This window comes from Diadema antillarum, unplaced genomic scaffold, assembly GCF_040938485.1.
Source record: "Diadema antillarum isolate AM-2024a unplaced genomic scaffold, OU_Dant_1.0 seq00000821_RagTag, whole genome shotgun sequence".
NCBI classification, from domain to species: Eukaryota; Metazoa; Echinodermata; class Echinoidea; order Diadematoida; family Diadematidae; genus Diadema; species Diadema antillarum.
Window position 1 is genome coordinate 1592439 of NW_027271698.1, and position 18825 is coordinate 1611263.

The 18825-nt window shown below is 39.3% G+C and overlaps 1 pseudogene; it reads left to right on the forward strand.

Moving 5' to 3' along the window:
* The window catches only part of LOC139739925 (uncharacterized), a 34112-nt pseudogene extending 24902 nt beyond the window's left edge, over window positions 1–9210 (forward strand).
* The last annotated feature ends 9615 nt before the right edge of the window (window positions 9211–18825 follow it).

An 18825-nucleotide genomic window follows, 5' to 3' on the forward strand; every position in this document is an offset into this window, starting at 1 on the left:
GAAAGAGAAGACAAAAAGAGGGGAGGGGCTGAGGGAAAAGAATGGAGGAAAGCGAGGTGGATGTGAGGAAATGGGTGATGGTAGAAGGTGATGCAGAACAATTATTGAAGAGTGGAGGACGAAGGTTCGGTTTAGTGTATCTACTTCAGTGTAGACGAGGAAGGATAATGTCACTTGGGTCGCTCCCTTTCCGTGTCTTTTCGGTGTGACCAGCTGAAGTCATCAGCAAGAACGTGCTTAGCTAGCATTGTCTATATCCAGTCGTACTGTTTGTGTTTATTGCCTCGGAGGTGGGTAGTATTGATAGTTCTCCAACTGAAGTAGCAACACCATCATTGTGCGTACATTTCAAGCCGCCTCTCGTGGAAATCATTTTTGGCGATATCGTCGATAAGGATTCTAGTAGAGTCTACAAAACAACCATTCGCGATTTTATACGGTATAATCTCGTCATTTTTGGCTGAACCATCATCGTCCAGTGAATATCATCTGGTGAGCGTCTTTGCCAGATTTCGTACTATATAGTTAACCTGAAATTGGTCAGTGTATGGGGGTCATCCCACAGGAGCTCAACACCCACGAGTCATAGGGACCGCGAGCTCGACATTGGGTCTTGTCTACCTATAGCGTCGATCCCATGTGCCTTATTTGCCTTATTAGCTCGTGGACCGTAAAGGTCGTACATGGGCCTATTTTAGTTGATGTCGAGCCCGTGGGCCTTGTTCATAATAGTGTCAAGCTCGTGGGTTGTATGATTCGTGGGCTGTACTATGACTATTTGGTGTCGAGTTCGTGACTTTGTATGCCATCTTTGGAAAGGGACAAGCAAGAGCATGGCAGCTCTGATGCAAAAAGTGAAACAATCGAGGCAATACATAGGGAAGAAAAAAACACCCAACATTGAACATGTCCAATTTTATTATGCCCACTTGACCATATGGACGCGCAGTCAGCAGTAGAACTCTCGTTAACGATTGACCATCTAGACGTCATTGACTGAGCCTTTGATGTAGGACACCTACTTAAAAAGATGGGTTAATACTGAAGCACAAGACTTGTCGTTTTATGATTTCACTTCTCGCAATGTCTTGAGTGCGTTGTTTGAACCATCTGTTGGCTTTATCTACTTGCTGCCCACGCTATATGCACCCACACTCACGCTGTCCAGATATAAGTGACCACTGACCATCGTCAGTTCGCATCGTAGTTTAAATAGTATCTATGGAAGATGGGGGCTCACTCGAGACATCAGTAATGATATTTCATTTCATTTCATTTTATTTCATTGCATTTCCAAAAATACAAAACATTTGCATACACATAATGACACAATATCGATACGATGTACTGTATAGTAACGAAGAAAAATATTGTGAATTAACAATACAGCGCATCACTTTCTGTTGATTTCGAATTAAAATCAAAATGGGTGGACATGGAGGGAACACGCTTCTATCTACACAGAGTATATCCTATTAAGTGTAAGTACTGCTCTCCAAGAGGGCTCTAGCTGCTGGCGTTATTACCAAGCATTACCACGTTCCACATTCAGGCACAATATTGTATGATAATGGGATTGTGGATACAAAGCATCTTGGGTCAGTTAGGTGAGGTTTGCATTGAACATAAGCTGAAAAAGGTCAAAAGCATACATCATTATAGTCAATAAACTTTAGAGCAGCAAGAAAGTCAGTAAATATTATCATCGCACATATACTTTATACAACCACCTTGATTTAAGAAGTCCCTTGTTCTGGCAAGATTCGAACCTAACATACTAGTATCTCATGCTGAAGTGTCCACAGAGCATTATCCTTACACTTTACGAAAATGTTAATAAACCTTTAACTTATTTTATTGTATTCTTTTTTTTCCGGGGGCGTATCCTAAGCGAGCTATCCTTTAGTAGTCTGACGCCAATGTTCGCGCCCTTTGACGCTCTCTTCCATAACAAATACAAAGCCCACTGCAAGTTGCGAGTGCAGTTGCCATGGTAACAGTTTGGTAACAACCATTTACCTATTAAAGAGAGTTTTGAAGTTAGCTTCATCATGCTTAGCTCGAGCAATAGTAGGTCACGGACTTCCTTTAATTAAAGAATTTTACGCAAGACTACGTCAGTGCTTGCTCTTAGGCCTTTCGTGTATGTCTTTTATAGTGCTATACTTTCGGTATATCATCATGGGCGACTATTATTAACACCTAGATTTATCATGAAAAGGGTGGACATTTGACATTAATATCGCGCTTACCACCCGATTTGGAAAGTCTATACTGTACATCGCATCACGATGAGTAAATATGCGTTCCATCCCATGACAGCACTTCTGCCATTCCTTGTCAATGTTTATCACACGCCGGATTCACTGACGATGCATTATGACGTCGAGAAGATTTTGGTTTAAATACACTAATGCTCAGCAGTCGAGATCTCTGACTTCAAGCCTCTATCGCTCCTAAATATGCTCGCAAACTTTTCAAGAAACTTCTCTCGTCAAAAGAATTTTAATGTACGTTAAGATGTAAAAACGAAACACATACACACACACACACACACACACGCACAATCTTTGTCATCTTAGTCGTCATCATAGTAAAAAAAAATCCTGAGCAACTCCGATAATGTACGAGATCTACCAGCGAGAAATCGCCTGTACAGGTGAAATAAATCTTGGTGTCTCTGTGTGTGTGGGGGGGGGGGGGGGAGGGAGGGAGGGGGAGGGTGTAATCAAATACTGCACTGCAAGTTGACCGGATATTTGCACTGCAAATGCATTATAAAAATAATTCTGGTGTCAGATGAATTCCGCAGAGAATATCAAATTAAAAGAAGATGACAAGAATGCGTCAGCCTCTTCAATAGCAAGGAAATGTCACAATCGTGTGACTCGATCACTAGATGAAAAAGATGTTTTGAAACTTACACCCGGACATCGATATCATCCGTACAAACAAGACGATTGTGCACGGTCATTTGACCGGGGGAACCATGAAATAAGTCTCCGAACAGGTTGCGATATTCGAGCACGGTGATAATACAAAGTGATTCTGGTCGTAATTTAGACGTGTATGTAAAATATATAATCATGTAATGTTTATATATATATATATATATATATATATATGTATAAGATGATGAAGTAGGGTGGTAATGCATTTCAGTCCAACAGTGCTGTTTATTCAGACCAAATTTTCGACGAATACATACGTATTCCTCAGGGTCGACAATGACAATTATGAAAGTAAACAAGATGACTCTATTATCTAATATGATAATATATAAGTGGTAGTCAATATCTATATGATATTGACTGGCCTCGAGGGAGATACCAGAAAATATTGCCCATACTGAAAGAATATTGCCCGAGTCGAAGACGAGGGCAATATTCTTTTAGTGCGGGCAATATTTATCTGGTATCTCCCTCAAGGCCAGTCAATATCATAATTATTACCTATCCCCTAGGTAAATTAGGAAAATGTGTGAATACGGCTATACACTATGATATAGATCAAACTACATTTGACTACCTGTAGATCATCACCAACATGTCGAATAATTAAAAAAATTGGTCATCAGTGTATATCATTCAACTCCAACTTCCAAGATACATATGTAGTTGTAACAGGCGAACTTCAAACATCTGAACGTTTTTACAGTTTATTTTTGCTTGTGTTTCAATTTGGAGAGTTGTAACAACTGATGGTCACTGTGCAGTTATTGAGCACAAATGGACTAGTCATTGTTTGACGCGTAGTGCTGCTGGAAGTGGTCGACCTTGTATGAGTTGATTTATCGGCGTTCTTCTGCGGTGACACGCAGCGACGTCCTTGAATGTCTTCGCTTTGTGGTCGACCGGAATATTTACATGTAAAGTGATTGGCGAGACCCGGATGCTCGTGATATGCTCTAATGTCGCCCGCTGACCTCCACGATCCTGCAAAATACCAACTGCAATTGCCTCGCAAAACTACCTCGTATAGGTAATTATATGTTATATTAGAGAATAGAGTCATCAAGTATCATTATATATATATATATATATATATCCTCCGCAGATATCATCTTTCGGAGACAGTATGGGAAATGTGTACTCAGCAGTGAAGGACGTACTGCTTGAATGGGATATCAGGAGACACAAAGCTGCCTCCTTAAAGAGGAAATCCGCCCAAAAAAATGAAAAGAGAAAAATATTCCCTACAGAACTATTCAAAAATGACAAAAATCGGATGAGAAACAAGTAAGATATGACATTTGGAAATTTCATTTTTTTTTCGGAAAACATTTCTTGACCAGTCCTTATGAATAGTCAAATGAGCGAATTGATGATGTCATACCTTCCCAATTTTTCTTGTGTTTTATATAGGAAATTCTGAAAATGTGTTATTCTTAGCTAATACAAGTCAAAGCATGATCACATACCATGTTATATCAGATTTAACATTTGTTATTTTTCATTTTGGGTGGTTTCAAGGCAAGTTTTTTATTTATACAGCCTATTCATCCTTATTTTTTTCATCTGATTTTTGTTATTTTTGCATCGTTCTGTAGGGAATATTTGTGTCTTTCTTCTAAAGTTAAATCATTTTGGGGTGCATTTCCTCTTTAATCATCACGATATTATTTCCCTATAAAGGGATGTCCAAAGAAATCCACGGCCCTGTTGCACAAAAATTGAGATAAAACATAAGTCAGAAAATCAAACATTATTATCTAAGTCTGTGAATGCTCAATTCTGATCGGCTGATACCTGACTTATGGTTGATTTTCTGACTTATTATACTCAATTGCATCTTTCATGCAACAGAGCCCAGAACAATTTTACTGCCATGCGGTCGATTGGGCTGTCTGCACTTCTCACGCAATTATTATTACCTGCTGTAGATGATCAATGTATAATTATGGCCGTTCTTTCATTGATTCATTGATTGGGTGATTGATCTTGGCCGCTAATCATGGACTGATCTGCGATCCTCTTCGCACAAAGGAAATATTTTCCAATTATGTCAATCCTTTACACCAAACAGCATTATCACTGGACTTTCCTTATAGAATCCATGGCTTGAAAATAATATTTCGACTCAATTTTGGTGTCTTTGAACCCTGACCTTTGACATTCCATTCATGTCATTTGGGGCAACTAATTGGTTAGTCACTTCTAATTTTCTCATCGGATAGTATAACCACTGAATTCTTAGCTAAAGTTATGAGGGGGAAAAGCATTTTAGCCAAAGTGAAGTGATATTGACCTTAACACACACAAAACACACATACATAAACACACAACACACACACACACACGCACACACACACACACACACACACACACACAAAACACACGTATAACTTTAAATATTTATGTCAAGAATGGTAATGTTGTAAAGACAATCCTATTTCTATTTTGCGTTAAACATTTTCACCATTTTATCTTAAGGGGTAATATTCCAGATCAGTGGGAAATAGATAAAGTCATTATCTTTCATGTTCCATGCATTCCTGTCATTATATTGACCCTGATTTGCCATCACAGAATATTGTACACTGACAGACAGACATATAAACCAGAAACTATATATATATATGTTATATTCAACAGAATAGATTCAGCTTTCATAAACTCGATTCTTTGATCTACACTTTCCTGTTTCTTCTATAAATCCTAAATGGATTCATCCGTAGAGTAATGAAAGTAATGGAAGCCTGTTTACTTGACAAAATGCAGGGTGACAGAATAAATCAATCCATGAAAAATTTTCAAAAGTACTTACTGAACACAATAATCTCAGGCTAGGAAGAGAAGAATTATTCTTGCTTGTTTGCCATTAGATAATCCTTGGTCAGCCGGGTAGAGGTTATCAACATTTTGAATAAATAATATGTCAAGAGGTCTAACCCTGGCCATGAGACACATCGGCCACCAAGTTCAGTCGGTCACGGATAATGATTGCATGAAAAGGGGGAAATAGAAGCTCGAAACATGGCGGAAATTCCACTTCTGATATAGGTTCATGATTTATATGATTCGTCTGACAGACTGTATCTCGAGTTGAACTCGATTCGCCTCGAGGGGTGACAGATAAGGAGCAACCATAGCTGCAAAATGAATGTCGGGCACCTGGCGTTTACGACAAGAAATGGGAACATCATAATTACAACCCTAGCCCACTCTCAATACCACTAAAATCAGTGACATTTTACCGGATAATCTTCTTGCTGGTACTGAAGAAATGATCATGAGTTTCATCTCGACTTTAATTGCGCCATAAAATGTCCACTCATCTCTCTGATATTTTGCTGAGGTCACTGAAAGTTACAGTGAGAGTGCAATTTGCAATGTTGTTTATATCTTGGGATATGAAAATCGATCTCACACCTTGTGGGAAAATGTGTGTTTTCAGTCACAAAATGTTGAGAAATTCAAAACGGATTCAAGACACTTTGTGCATGATATGACCGGTTTCACTTGAAAATGGAAGTTCTTTTTATAAATCGAGTACTGTGATTATATTTCTCTTGAAGATTTTATGCTAAACCTCGAGCTTTACGTCAACTTATACATACATCTTATATCTTCGTCAAAACAAGCACAACAAAAACTTTCTAATGACTAAAACATCTCCATTTCGCGAGTGGGCAGATATTGTATAATCGACTCTCATCAACCATAACCATTATATCAAAGTAGCACCTCTCCAATTTCATAATGTAAATATACAACGTAATTTGCATTATTCCATCATCCTAAGCATGATCTTATATTGCGGTGAGGAGAAAGTCTGTTGTAATGATGGTAATGGTAATGGCACTTGTAAAGATGATGATCGTGATGATGGTAGCAATAGTGATAATAATAATAATAATAGCTGGTTTTTATATAGCGCATTTCACACATTTCAGGGTTTCAATGCGCTTTACAGACTATTATTACCCCGGTCACTGGATACATTATTTCCAACCAGCACTAACAGTGCTCATTCTCCACTCCCTGTGGAGCATTCCAGCCAGTCGCAGCCATTTTACAGGCGCGCACATGCTGATCAACCAACATAAGCTTTCTCATCCTACCGGGTACCCATTTATACTCCTGGGTGGAGAGCAGCAATGTGGATAAAGTGCCTTGCTGAAGGGCAAACGTGTCGGGCTTGGCATGGGCTCGAACCCACGAACCATACCACGCTCATGTCATTCACAGACGAGCGCTCTTATCCACTCGGCCACGACACCTCCACCTCCAGTGATGATGTTGTTGGTGATGTAGGTGATGACGGCAATGGTTATAAGAGTGATGACAATGGTGGTGATAGAGCTGTTGGTAATGATATGGGTGGTGGTGATGATGATGATGTTGGTGGTGTGGTGTGTCGACGTAGCTGATTGTTATGGTGACGACATTTTTATTTCTTTTTGCCTGTGGTAAGGATAGCAGTGGTGACGATGGCTGTGGTAGTGATGTTAATAGTGATTATCGTGACTCCGGAATAACGAAACCTTGGAATAACGATACAAAATGTTAGGATTAATAAACCCTATTTTATTTCCGATTCAACGAACCTAGGTAGGCCTATGCAGAACTAGTGTGCTTCGGAATGACGAACCTTATATCATTTCGGAAGTACGAACATCATCCGTTGGTGGTTATGGTAGTGGTTATAGTGGTTGTGGTTATGGCCAGGATTGTTGTGGTAGTGTTGGTGATGGTAGCGATGGTGATGATGACTTTGGTGGTAAGCGCGGTGGTCGTTGAAGTAGGGAACTGGAAGAGAAGATATTCAGTGTTGAAACATCGTCAACTCCTCCCCAAAGTGGCACAATGGCTGTGCCTCTAAGCTGATTATACAACAATCTAATGTACTTGGTCTTGTTTGTGGCAATCTCATTTCTACTTCAATTATGTTTCTTCCACAGGTTACTTCGTGATTTACAGCGAAAACCTCGCAAGCAGTGCGTCCATCCTCACTCTCCTAGCCATCGCCGTCGAACGCTATTACGTAATCTGCACCCCTTTCAAGGCACATTATATCTGCACACCTCGTCGGACTCTCTGATCTGCATGGCGGTTTGGCTCGTGGCCGCCCTTGTGAACGTCCCCTTGGTGATAAGTATCGAATACGCCCCGAGCTGCGTCCACGATGGCGTCACGAAGAACTATTGCGGTCAATCATGGACAATCTGTGGGAGAAAATCTACGAGACAATCCTCACGGTACTTCTCTTTATTGTGCCATGCTTCTTTCTGACCACCATTTACTGTGTCATCGGTATCACGCTGAGAATGCATAAGACGATGATGGCGAACATGCGCGAGAACGAGTCGGAAAGCGGCAGCGTCAGGACCAAACCCAACGTGGAGTCGACGAACCACAGACTTCGCGACAAGTCGAGCGGCAGGCAGAAGTCGTCCGCGGGAGATGCGCACCGGGTTTGTAGCCTTTTGAATCGGCTTGCCCGAATATGCCGGTCGAGGTTGTTGTGTTGCAAGGGCAGCAAACCCGAGGCTCAAACTGAGCACGAGGAATTCGACGACGGGACGCAAGAGCCGTTAACAGACTTGCACGTCATCGCTGAACAGGAAAATTTCTCGTGCGACGACAGCGGCGTCGTAATCAGCGCGCTCCAAAGTCAGGGCAGCAGTAGTAACGTACCACAATCGCCTCCTCTTCAACGCCAGGATACGCCGTCGACGTGGAAGCTACGTTCAGTGAAGGATAACCAGTCATGTCCATCTATGGATCCAAGATACAGCGCCACCACACGTCGACGTCACTCTCGTCGAAGTCGAGCCGGAGCTCGGATCCGCGGAGTTCCGTCAAGCGTGCCTCCGTGACGCCACCGAACACGACCAGTGCCATATCGCGACGCAGCCACCAGCGCGTCGTCCTCATGCTGGTGAACGTCGTTGCCATCTTCTTCGTCTGCTGGACGCCCATCCGCATCTTCAACCTCTGGGGCATCCTGGCGAGTCCCGAAGAGTACAATCGCCTCACTACGCGGCAGATCCTCGACATCGTCGTCGTATTCAGGGTCCTCGTCTATCTGAACTCGGCCATCAACCCTGTCCTCTACAATCTCATCTCGACCAAGTTTCGAGCTGCCTTCAAGTCGGTGTTGTCCTGTGCGTCCGGCCACGGCAGGAGGCGCTCGCTGTCCAGTCGGTCCTTATCCAGCACCTCAAGTTTCAGGTTCACAAAGAAATCTGTCGACCACGCCTGCTGATCCATGGATAGAAACATTTCTTTATCCTTGTTAGTTTCTTACTCTTGCCAAAATACATCTAATTTTTTATTAAAAAGAAAAATCACGTTTCTTTACTGAGCAGCAGATGATTTGGTTCTGTGGTTTGGAAGCATTTACGTTCTCGTGTAACGCGTAAAAGCATGAATATCATTGACAGTAAGTCGAACTCAGCTAGGAAATACGCTCGATAACTGCCTTGTGATATAATATCGTAACTAATTATTACGTAACAATGCTCTGCCTCTGTTAAGAACCAAAGACTTTTGTCCATGCGTCGTCAGTGATACACATGGCAGATTGACTCCGAAGATATGATAAAATCTAACAATAAGGTGGCAAAATAACGAGTGAAGACATCAACAACGCTATTGATCAAGATCTAAAAAAAAGAAGAAGATATTGTACATTTAATCGTAGGCTGAGCTAGTGTTGACTGCATCACCCTAATGACGGTTATCAGGGGCGGATCCAGGAATTCCGTAAAGAGGGGGCGCGTTTACAAAATTAAAGGGGGCGCACGCACCCCTCCCCCCCCCCCATTTTTTTCTTTTTATTTCTTTTGTTTCAACAAAAAATAAAGGGGGGGGGGGCGTGCGCCGGTTGCGGTCCTCCTTGGATCCGCCCCTGGTTATCACTGACAAAGGACACAATTAATGACCACAGTCTAAACCTTGAAACTATTCATGATGGAAGTTTGAAAGCTTGTATAGGAATTGTCAAGATTCAGAAATAAAGGTCGAGTTGGTTTTTTTGTTCCGTTGCACTCAAGGCGATATGGGGGAGTCCCACCATCATTATAGATCAGTGTGGTAAACCATTTACGGCTCTGCTGTTAACGTAATTCTCCTTTGAAGCTCGTGGCCCTCCTTGATAGCAAATCCTCCTATTTTCCCACCATATTTCAGCTGTTGATGACATTGGAACAGGATTTGAAAAACATTACTACCTGCTTTGTCAAAACTGCGTACGATTTTGGTAAAGAGAAAGCAACATGATTGACATACATCGTATGAATTCCTATGAATGCTTCAGGTGTCTTCCAAAATAAGTTTTTTTTTTTTTTTTAAAGACGCAACTGAACTACCATCTATATAAACATCCATCATGATTGTAGGGCTTCTAGTACAAAAGGTATTAGAATTTTCCATGATCCTATTGGTGAGAAAACAAGCCATGGTAATTACAGTAACGCTTGTATACTGCGCATCAAGACAGATCCTATATAGTTAATACTAAAAAGATTATTCTACACTATCAAATTTATGACCGCGTGTCGAACTCGCAAAATATTCGAATTAATTATACTCTCCAACCAAATAAAACAGAATGGATGAGTTTGCAGAACTATGCTTAAGGGGGAAAGAAGTTCGAATTTTGCTGCAGAAGAGAACAATTAAGTGTCTGAAACGATAGATTAATGCAAGAAGTAAATAGATTAGTATTTGTTTATCTATTTTTCATGATTCATTCCTTTATAATGACGGTATATAGTAGCTTGAGGGCGAAAACTATGTAAAATGAGAACAGGATGTATTCTGTGCTGCGAAAGTTCAGTCATTTTGAGATTACCAGTATGCATTATGTAGTGTTCTAAGTAGAAAAGTGGAAGGGATAATTGTTATTTTTCTAGAGGTGATAAACGTACGTCATGTGCTTACAGAATATGTGTTTGATAAATACGAAATTCCTTTCGAAACCACAATCTCATTTCTATGATGATTGCAATGTGTATAGTGTAGACATGAGCTGATAGGCCTACATGTACTTTATTAGTGTATGTTCGTATTTTGTAAGAAAACAAATCAGGGGTTGTGTATATATGATGTGATTTTAATCGTCTCAATACAGAATTTTGTAAAAATGTCTTGATCAAAAATGTGATTTTACAGTGATTTCAAACGAGGTCTGCTATGGAAATCATTCTCTACATCGTGCGCATGTGTAAAAGTTGTGTAACAAGTGGCTGTTGTTTGTTATCGTTGATGGCGTAGTTTGTGATTCCATGTTCATCCAAAGTTTTGGTAAGTCTAGTCGCGTGCTGCGCCGCCACCGGCGCAGCGCTTTCTTTCCCAATTTACCACCACCACATTTTTCAGAGCATGCCTTATGCAAAAGTTCGGAAGTCTGTCGCTTAGGGGCTACTAACAAACCCAAAGCTGACACAAAATTACAGGAAACCAAAACCCAAAGAGAAATTTGGATTGAGTGAAAGCACGCAACATTAGTAGAACACATCAGTGAAGGTTTTAAGGAAATCAGAAAATGAGGAAAAGAAAATATAAAGGGAATTCCACAAAAAAAAAACCGCTTTCAGAAAGCAGGGGAATAATTACTTCCCTTAACACTATGTTAGTATCAAGTTGATGTTGAAGTTGAAGTTGATGGAAAAGGACGGGGCTTTCCCTCATAGACTTAGAGACAAGGGAAAAATGCAGGACGTGATTAGTGACTTTTAGCAACGTCGGGCGGAAGACAAGAAATTTACGACTGGTGCACTGTCTCATAGTGTCGGCTAACAGCGTCCCATGAGTACCAGTCCTAGCTATAGGGTGGGTGATGTTCGTTTGAATATTCAGACGGTTCGTTAATCCGCAAGTGAAATCAAAGGTTCGTTAATCCGAAGGTTCGTTATTTCGAAACGCACAAAATATAAAGTCCCCATGCACAGAGGTTCGTTAATCCGAAATGAAAAACTTTACTGAGGTAAGAAAAGGTCTGAATTACCTACCTCTGTATACCAGGGATGGCTAGTAACTGATCAGTGGGAATCAGTGGGAATGCTGGGGGATGATTGTTCCGATTCTTGTGGGATTCATTTAAGAGTACATTGTATATCTATTGTTGTGTGAAAATTATTTGCTTTAGAACGGTCTCATATTCAAGTAATGTGCAGTTTAATGCCCCGTCACTGTCCAGGCACGCTAGCCTGGAAACATTAAACTGCACATTACTTGAATATGAGACCATTCTGAAGCAAATAATTTTCACACAACAATAGATATACAATTTACTCTTAAATGAATCCCACAAGGATTGGAACAATCATCCCCAGCATTCCCACTGATCAGTTACTAGCCATCCCCTTTAAGGAAGGAATCTAATATTCGGGGTTGCAAAAGGGTCACAAGAAATGTACACCTAAACGACTCAAGTCTATGAGAGCTTATGATATCTGCACTCTCCAACCCCATCCCCCATCTATCTTTTATCTCTTTCTCTCTTTGATTGAAAATGTAAATGAGAAAAGCAATGAAGACTGAAACAGCTCGAAATAAGTCTGTCTTTCCAAATACACTTATCTCCTGTCTGACTGTGCATCTATGCCTATCTCATAATTTTCTTCCCACACCTATCTGTATGTTTACAATCTGACCCATCTTTCTATGTACGTCTACTTTCGTGCCCATTCTATGTCCATCTATTTATCTATCCACCTATCTATAAATCTTTCTATCATTGTTCAACATTTACCTTCTAGTACATTTATTTTTCTATGCACTTAGTTAACATACGTTTTATTCCATTCGCTCCTTCATCCAACTACCTATAAACTATTCTAACCAGGGGAATGTATTCTTGCCTCAATGTAAATCGCAAAGCCGCAATTTTACTGTCAATTAATGAATGTGCCATGTTGTGTATCTTTTCAAAAACAATGTTGTCTGTCATTCATGAAAATGTTCATATGGTTTGTAATTTATCACGTGACTACAGTGCATTTTGTAAACTGTGAAGAGTAAATCAGCAAGTGCCAAAGAAATGAAGAATATAATTGTCTTTTTGTACTGTTCTCGAGTTGCTGAATTGCGTGAAAAAGCACATTAGTGAAAAACCCATTGTGTTGTTAATGGAAAAAAAATAATAAATGGGGCCCTATTGAAAATAATTTGCCCTTGGCAATGCTGATATCAGATCAAGATATATTCAAAACAGATCAAAGAATATCTTCATTTACATTACGCCACGAGGGAGCTCGATTAACACGAGTTCGTTTAGACATATTACATAAAGATACATTAAATAAAGATACTTAGTGGATTAATAAGAAAGTGTACAAATGATGTCAGTGTATATGTGTGTGTGCCTAGTGTGCGTGTATATATATATATATACAGTGTGTGTGTGTGTGTGTGTGTGTGTGTGCGTGTGCACCAGCAATTAATATATCAATACAAGTATGTAACGATGTTTGCCTTAACAACGTGGAATTAAAACATGTACAGCAGACCTATTCATGAGTTTCATTTTTTCCATTCATTTTAACAGGAAAAAGGTAAAATGAAAACTAGCACAAAAAAAAGTGGCTACAATAATTTGTAAATAAAATATAAGTAAGTGAGCAGATGGACAAATGGGGCAACTGCTTGCAGAAGATGTCATATAATCTATCTAGATGAGAACAGTTGGCTTGAAGGAATCAGGGAGGAGAATCTTTCCACGATCTCTTCTGGATGATGGTGAAATGGCAACAACTCAGTAGTATCGACAAAAATGTGCGAGAAATCAAAAAGAAAGTTAGGATCATTTGACTACATAACAGCAAGCCAAGAGATATGGCTAAAATGTCGCTTGCAAGTGACTCGGCATTTGATTTGAATAGAAAATGTCACCATCAATATCACCGTTTTTCTTAAGGAAAACAAAAGATAACGTCTTTCACCCTAGGACGTACGTCTGGGACAATACATTGTAGGGCTCACACGGGTAAATAATTCCCCATAGAGACGTGTGTAAAAATTCAAAAACTTCTCTAAAATAGCAGGGAGAAATGAGGTATTTCATCTTCACAAACCTGGATAAGTGAGATATACCCTTTCATCCATCAAATTCCCATGGCGGGTTCTTCTGCTCAAACTCTGTCCAAGGGTCCACAAAGCCAGACTACGAGTTCTTTTCACTCAAAAAAATCACCTATTTTCTGTACATGCACCCAATGAAAATATAGTCCCTTCAAATTCTATGAGAAAAGTTCTCATCTTCCAAACAAAATGCAGTTTTTAGAGGAATTCGTACTCAATATCTGCAGCTATTCAGTTTTTTGCCAAACTGCATTATTGATTTTTAATTTTTTTTTCATTTATTTTGGTATCTTTGGTACGAATTTGTGAAGGGGTCTGGGACATTCTATTTTATTTACACGTGTGAGCTCTGTATTGCTGCATCTTTTTACAGTACATGTGCATTCACGTTGGAGCTTACTTGGGACTTGTGCCCTAAATTAGGAGTTCTCTGCAAGAGAGGTCACTAGGACTGTTAAGCATCTATGAATTACACAGAGAATATTACTGTACAACTAGAAATATTCGAGGTATGACATTTTTTGCGAATTGGAACCGACGGCCTTTTTTAGTCTGAGATTTTCACTGGCATTCAATGCATATACGGTAGACAAGAACTCTCACATGTATTTGAATTTCACGAATTTTGGCTCTTCGCAAAATTTGCGAAAATTTCAAGGACATGAAAATTTTTAGTTTTACAGTATGTCAGAAGATATGCCATACTGATACAGGTAGTCACGACTTACTCATTATTGGTCTATTGCTATCAGTAAATAACTTCTTTAATCCATGCATGTACTGGAAGGAGATGAATGCACAATGTGATGCTGAGAATATGAAAACATGTACATTTATAAAACAAAACAAATCTAAGACCAGAAGGTCCATAAATCACACATAAGTGTTAGATTCAGTGTTATCATTTCATGGTTTATTCATAAATGAGCATTTCTTACTGGCATGGTACATGTATCAGCGATGTGCAAACTTAAGTAACATCTGACGATTATCATCACTGCTCCCTCTTATATTACATGATATACATGTACTTGACACAACAAATGATACATTGTACTTGTGGTGATGACAACAATAATGATAAAGAGAAATGAAATTGTAGGGATTTGTTCAGAACTTCTTTCAGAACAACATCCTGCCATCTGTACCTTTCTATATACCAATGTACCAGCCCCCACTCATATTCACATGCACACACACACACACACACACAAATGAACACACCAAGTTATCATGCACCCTACTCACATAATCTCCATCCCCAACTAAGGTCAAAAGACATAACTTTGCATTTTCCTGCTCTATTCCATTTCCCCTGACTAGTCTGTACTACATCAGGGGGGGTGTTTCATCAATTAAGTCAGTGCTGACAAGTTGTCAGTGCTGACAATTTCAGCAAAATCCTTGGTTTTGATTGGTTAAGATGCTCTGGTCACTGACTGTTACCATGGTGATTGTCAGAGACTGACAAATTGTCAGCGCTGACTAACTTGATGAAACACCCCCCAGAAATCTTCACAACTCGCCCAAGCTTACAAAATCATGAACTGCTCCTGCCTGAACCACATGTGCCGTACTAACGGTACCGAACTGAGCTATTTTGAATTTCTGACCTATGGCGAAAAGGGGGGGGGGGGGGGGGGGGGAGGGATGGACCATGAAGACTTCTATCTGTGTAGGAGCTAGAGCACATGATGTAATATACAAATAAATGCATATTGACAAACAGAATCATCATCCCTCATATTGGGAGCTGTTAAAAGTATAGAGAACTAAATTATGCGTTAAGATGAGGGCTGAAGGCAGGAGGGAGACACAGTACAAATTCCTTTATGACAAAAACTATTGCAAAAATATAGCAAAGGGATTATTTGCTTACTCCCATCTCCCCCCCCCCCCCTCCCCTTTTCAAGCATTACTAACAAACCCCTCCATACAAATATCAATGAAGAAATAAACTGAATATGTACGTTAATGACACTTGGCTCTCTTAATTACAGCTAATGCTTTCAAAATTCTACACTGAATATTTAAAACCATGTCACCATGTCAACACATTATTTGTTGTATAGGACCCCATTTTTTCTCTCTTTCTTCTTTCTTTAAAACACAACAACATGTCACCACCATATCAATGAAGGAGTCAACAAGTGAATGAAGAGTAGGACCATAGAGATGACAATGAGATTGTCAGTCGGCACATGGATGGTGTAACTGCTGTTTAAAATGAAATCTACATCAAATCATAATGCATTTGGCTTCCATAAATTATATCACCTCTGTAGATACTAGGGGAAAAAAAGAAAAAAATAATGCCTCCGGCACCCTTCGGGCGGAGACATAAAACCAAGGCAAGAAATAAGTAGCCTCTATCACTAATATTTCCTGCCAGCTGTTTTACCTTCACTTCCATCATGCTTGCCACATGCACAACTTGTTTGCAGCTTCAAAATTGAATACGGAATGGATACACATAGTGGTGAACTTTCATTAAGTACCCTACGGTTACATCATAGTTGTTTACATATATCAGAATAGTCTGCCAACTTGGCAATTATCCTCTGCATTCTTTGGTTTTGAAATGATGAAGCTTGTGGTTCAAAGGGTTAAGCATCACCCAGCTGCACCATATTACACCCTGCAGCAGAAACTGAGCAACATTTTTGTGCTTAACCCACAGACGACGTAAGTTTCACAATGATGTATCGGTAATACTTTATCGGAGTACTAGAAGACAGCATGGCTCCCTGCACATCCACATACAGTAACAAAACAGAGCTAGCACTCCTAGCTGAGAAACGAGCTTGAGCTATTTCAATGGTTTGTGCAGAACAGGAATCCTTTGCTCGGTGCAGAAGAATTTGCAAACATGAAGGCAATTAGTGCATTCCTTGAAAAAAAAAAACCCACATTATCGCTCATTTACTGAAGAATCAAATTTTCAAAAATAGCAAAAATATGATTATCTCAACATTATGCTTTGTATATGAATTGAATAAAGAGATTTTACATGAATATTTTCGATTCTTCCTCCCTCATTCCCCTCAGCTGCTGAGAGCATCTATCTCCACTTGTCTTTGACACTCGGAGTTTCTACACAAATGAAATTTGTGTTGCAAACACTGCTTCTTATCAGTTCTAGTTACTGCTAGATAATACAATTTTCCATGCCCATAACCATACTTGTTAAAATCTTCAAAACATCAGGGAATACATGGACAAATCTATGAAAAGCATAGGTAGATTACATGCATTTTCAAAGGGAAAATAGGTAACATATGGATATCGTGCAGGCGCAAAGATTTTCAAGATGGTCGGTTTCGGCAAACATTATTGCACATTTTCATTTCGATGGCCTCCATGTCTTCTTTGAGTATGAAGCAGCAGCTCTCTATTAAACAGCCTAAGACGATGATAGAACATATAAAATATATCATCCACATAATGCATGAGATTAATGGGAGCAGATATTCTGTGGCATGAGGGAAAATCCCATTCCACTGTTACTAATCATTGAGTATGACAAGTATGTTTCTATAGTTTGATGACACAAATGCATTGCTTCAACAAAAAAAAAGAACGGTGAAGTTACTAAAATACATAGCTGTTAATAGTAGAATGAAATACTTATACTGTATCCACAAAATCTTCCACTTGAGTATCAAGGTATGCAAATTGAATCACTGTAGCATAATACAGAAGTGGCATAAAAAATTTTAGAGAGTCCCCAAAACTGAAAAAGAAAACGAAAGATACAGAGGAACAAGTTGCGCTTTACTTGGCTCATATGCTGTATGGAATATTTTTGATACATACATTACACTGCAAGGAAGAAAAACTTTGAAAATTGGATACACAAACACCCTGTGTGCTACAGTAAGTCAATATAATGAATGTAGTATATTACAATGAAGCATATGTTTCTAGATAGACAAAGTGCATTCTTTAAAAGGAATGGAGTCATGCTAGTTATTTCAAAAATTCTGCCCACCTTCCCATGAAAAGGTAATGGCACAAGTTAATAGAAACAGCTCTCTGAAAGATTGAGTTTGGAATACCAAAAACCTTATCAGCAATGCTCAATACATGAGGATAACAAGAAAAGTAGCAAGACATACTACAACTGTGCAAGTACGATAAAATAAAAGCATGAACTGTGAACATCATATTTCAAGGTATTGGAAAGCCTACATTACTACAACATGGTTTGTGATTGGAGGAAAAAAACACACACCACAAACCAGCAATGGAGAAGTTGTGATTTTTGTTAAGCAGCTTTATACATCACCAATTTTCCAATCACCTTTTGCATTTAATGCAAGTTGTCTTTAAGAATCTAAAACATTAGACCTTTGCCAATATTTTGATGCAAACTGTACAATGTATTCTGATCAGTTCTTCTGATGACAGGAAAAAAAAAATACAATAAAAATGTGAAGTGCCCCAAACACCTTTAAGGGTGGAGGCATTATTAACATATGCCATTTCTGATATGTGCAAACTCAATTTACAAATTGCTGCACAGCAAACATCTTAAAAATAGAACTACATGCTTCAAGGAATGCCATCAATAGAGATGTTCTTTACAGTTTCAGAGATGAAATACCTCCATACATGTAGTTTACTGTGATATACAGCTGTAAAATTGTGTTCAATATTATTTCAATACTGACTTTTTTTCTCTCACCAACTCAGTGTTCTAAATCTATCAACTGGCCTGAAGTCTACCCCATCAGTTGAATGCCATGGCAAGATTTGCCATATCATGATTCATTTATCCAAACTGTCTTCTAAA